Source organism: Mandrillus leucophaeus, unplaced genomic scaffold (genome assembly GCF_000951045.1).
Source record: "Mandrillus leucophaeus isolate KB7577 unplaced genomic scaffold, Mleu.le_1.0 Scaffold47, whole genome shotgun sequence".
NCBI lineage: Eukaryota > Metazoa > Chordata > Mammalia > Primates > Cercopithecidae > Mandrillus > Mandrillus leucophaeus.
Window position 1 is genome coordinate 6,626,988 of NW_012105031.1, and position 3,779 is coordinate 6,630,766.

Sequence of the window (3,779 nt, forward strand, 5' to 3'; positions counted from 1 at the left end):
TTCAGCTGTTCACATTCTTAATATGTACATTAAAATATAAATTATTTGATTGTAGGGAGCATGTCTCTTTAGCTCACCACTTTATAGGGTCTCATTCCTACTTCAGTGTTCAGCATACCTAGGTACTAAAAAATAATTATCTCCCTTTTCTGCAACGGGTTTGCTGCCAGAGCAGAGGTGTCATGAACACTACCCTTAAAAGCCAAAATGGGAAAGGAAAAGACTCATATCAACATTGTTGTCACTGGACATGTAGATTTGGGCAAGTTTACCACTACTGGCCATCTGATCTACAAATGCGGTGGCATCAACAAAAGAATCATTGAAACATTTGAGAAGGAGGTTGCTGAGATGGGAAACGGCGCCTTCAAGTATGCCTGGGTCTTGGATAAACTGAAAGCTGAGTGTGAACGTGGTATCACCATTGATATCTCCTTGTAGAAATTTGAGACCAGTAAGTGCTACATGACTATGATTGATGCCCCAGGACACAGAGACGTCATCAAAAACATGATTACAGGGACATCTCAGGCTGACTCTGCTGTCCTGATTGTTGCTGCTGGTGTTGGTGAATTTGAAGCTGGCATCTCCAGGAATGGGCAGACCTGAGAGCATGCCCTTCTGGCTTACACACTGGGGGTGAAACAACTAATTGTTGGTGTTAACAAAACTGATTCCACTGAGCCACCCTACAGCTAGAAAAGATATGAGGCAATCAATTCAGCACCTACATTAAGAAAATTGGCTACAACCCCGACACAATAGCATTTCTGCCAATTTCTGGTTGGAATGGTGACAACATGTTGGAGCCAACTGCTAGCATACCTTGGTTTAAGGGATGGAAGGTCACCCATAAGGATGGCAATGTCAGTGGAGCCACGTTGCTTGAAGCTCTGGACTGCATCCTACCACCAAATCATCCAACTAACAAGCCCTTGTGCCTGCCTCCCCAGGATGTCTACAAAATTGGTGGTATTGGTACTGTTCCTGTTGGCCAAGTGGAGACGTGTTCTCAAACCTGGTGTGGTGGTCACCTTTGCTCCAGTCAACATTACAACTGAAGTAAAATCTGTCAAAATGCACCATGAAGCTTTGAGTGAAGCTCTTCCTGGGGACAACATGGACTTCAATGTCAACAATGTGTCTGTCAAGGATGTTTATTGTGGCAGTGTTGCTGGTGACAGCAAAAACGACCCAACAATTGAAGCAGCTGACTTCACTGCTCGGGTGATTATCCTGAACCATCCAGGCCAAATCAGCGCTGGCTGTGCCCCTGTACTGGATAGCCACATGGTTCACATTGCACGCAAGGTTGCTGAGCTGAAGGAAAAGATTGATCACCGTTCTGGTAAAATGGTGGAAGATGGTCCTAAATTCTCGAAGTCTGGTGATGCTGCCATCATTGATATGGTTCCTGGCAAGCACATTTGTGTTGAGAGTTTCCCAGACTATCCACCTCTGGGTGGCTTTGCTGTTCATAATATGAGACAGACAGTTGCTCTTGAGTTTCATCAAAAGAGTGGACAAGAAGGCTGCTGGAGATGGTAAAGTCACCTAGTCTGCCCAGAAGGCTCAGAAGGCTAAATGAGTATTAACCCTAATACCAGCCATCCCGGTTTTAATCAGTGGTGGAAGAATGGTCTCAGGGCTGTTTGTTTGAATTGACCATTTAAGTTTAATAGTGGAAGACTGGTTAATGATAACAATGCATTGTAAAATCTTCAGAAGGAAAGGAAAAAGTTTTGTGGACCACTTTGATTCTCTTTTTTCATGTGGCAGTTTTAAGTTATTAGTTTTTAAAATCGGTATTTTTTTTCTCTCTCTTTTTTTTAAATTATACTTTAACTTCTGGGATACATGTGCAGAAAAATGCAGGTTTGTTCCATAGGTATACACATACTTATATATTTATTTATTTACTTACTTATTTATTTATTTTGAGATAGAGTCTCACTCTGTTGCCCAGGCTGGAGTACAGTGGTGCAATCTTGACTCACTGCAACTTCTGCCTCCCGGGTTCACGCCATTCTCCTGCCTCAGCCTCCCAAGTAGCTGGGATTACAGGTGCCCACCACCACGCCGGGCTAATTTTTTGTATTTTTAGTAGAGACGGTGTTTCACCGTGTTATCCAAGATGGTCTCAATCTCCTGACTTCGTGATCTGCCCGCCTTGGCCTCCCACCGTGCTGGGATTACAGGTGTGAACCACTGCGCCCGGCCAGCAATTCACATACTTTTTAATGGAAACAACTTGACCAAAAATCTGTCACAGAATTTTGAGACCCACTATAAATGTTTAATGAGAAAAAAAAAAATCTAATGATTAAATAAAATAAATACTCATTAGGGTTTTTCATAAAAATATTTTTAATTTTGTAATTTGAATGTTTTTAATATTTAACTTTTTTTTACAATGAATGTGAATATTTCATGTTAAAATGTTTGTTCACACCTCCATGGGTTTCTTCAGTTCCATGTATTTTTTGCTATTTAAAACTTTATGTACATTTTTTTCATGTATTTTTATTTTGTCTTGATGAATTGTGCTTATTTTATTTTAAAAATTTATATCAATAACTGTCATATTGGGATTTTATAAGTATTATCTTTTTCATAGAGTTTTAACCATAATTAGATTTATAAAATTTATGTATTATAAATATATATTACAATTTATATAATTAATGTTTTTGGAGTACATGCTGAAGATAAGTGTGTTGTGAAAAGAAAAATGTATCTTCTTTTTTCCTGTCAATAAAACCCCCTATCACCTTTGATACTTCTTTCTTCTAAGGTATGTATGAGTTTGAGTCCACTGATAACATTTTCAGAAGAAAATTATTTCATAAAGGAATAAATTTGAAAGCATGTAAGAAGAATGTTGTGAATCTTTGTGTTAGTGCCTAGGTTAAAAAGCTTCCCAAATAAAGATGCTTTAGTTGGTTGATATTCATTGGTTTGTGATTGTTTCAACTTACATTGACAGTTATATACTGTGTATATATATTATATATACACAGTATATAAATATACATTGTCTTTATTTTTGTCATTTTAATTTCAGTGATGCAAATATCGAAATTAAGAAATATATTTTCAGATTATTTGGTATATTTAAAAGATAGTGGCAGAATAATTATGTTGATAATTTTAAAGCCATATTTGTTCATTTTAGAGAAAATTAAACTGTATTCTGCTTTAAAATATCTCCAGAAGTTTTCAAATTCGATGGAAGAACATATAATTAAATATCATTTAGGCTGTTTTAAACAATTAGTTTATAAGTATTGTCACTATAAAGTTTATAAGTTAATGATTCAATTTAATGAGTACATCCTTTGCATCAGATTTGGAACATTACAAAATTCAGTTAATAATAATTTTTGCAGTATATGAAAAACACAAGTCACCTTTGCTTATTAGTAGGTCATTTTCCATTTTTTTGGATGAGCGAGAATAGCTTTAATGGATTTCCAAAATGCATAGTGGTTACAGAAGCAAATTAGGTCCTGATAAATGAATGAGGATTCTGATACTCTTACGTTTTCAAAGGTACAGATAACTCCTTATCCAGGGTTTTTAGGGGAAATGCAGCTGTTGATGAGTAGTTTTTTGAAGATGTTATTACATAATTACCACAATTACTAAAAGCCAAACAACAGAATAGTTAAGAGCCTAAAATCAAGGATGAGATAGCCTTCACTCCGTTCCCGGTGCTGTCATTATCTAGCTGCATAATTTGCAAAAATTGCTGTGTCTCAGTTTCTTCATCTTTACAG

At 36.7% G+C, this 3,779-nt stretch overlaps 1 pseudogene; it reads left to right on the forward strand.

Annotated features, from left to right (window-relative positions):
- Positions 1–207: 207 nt before the first annotated feature.
- On the forward strand, positions 208–1,588 carry LOC105550207 (annotated as a pseudogene).
- Positions 1,589–3,779: the final 2,191 nt, after the last annotated feature.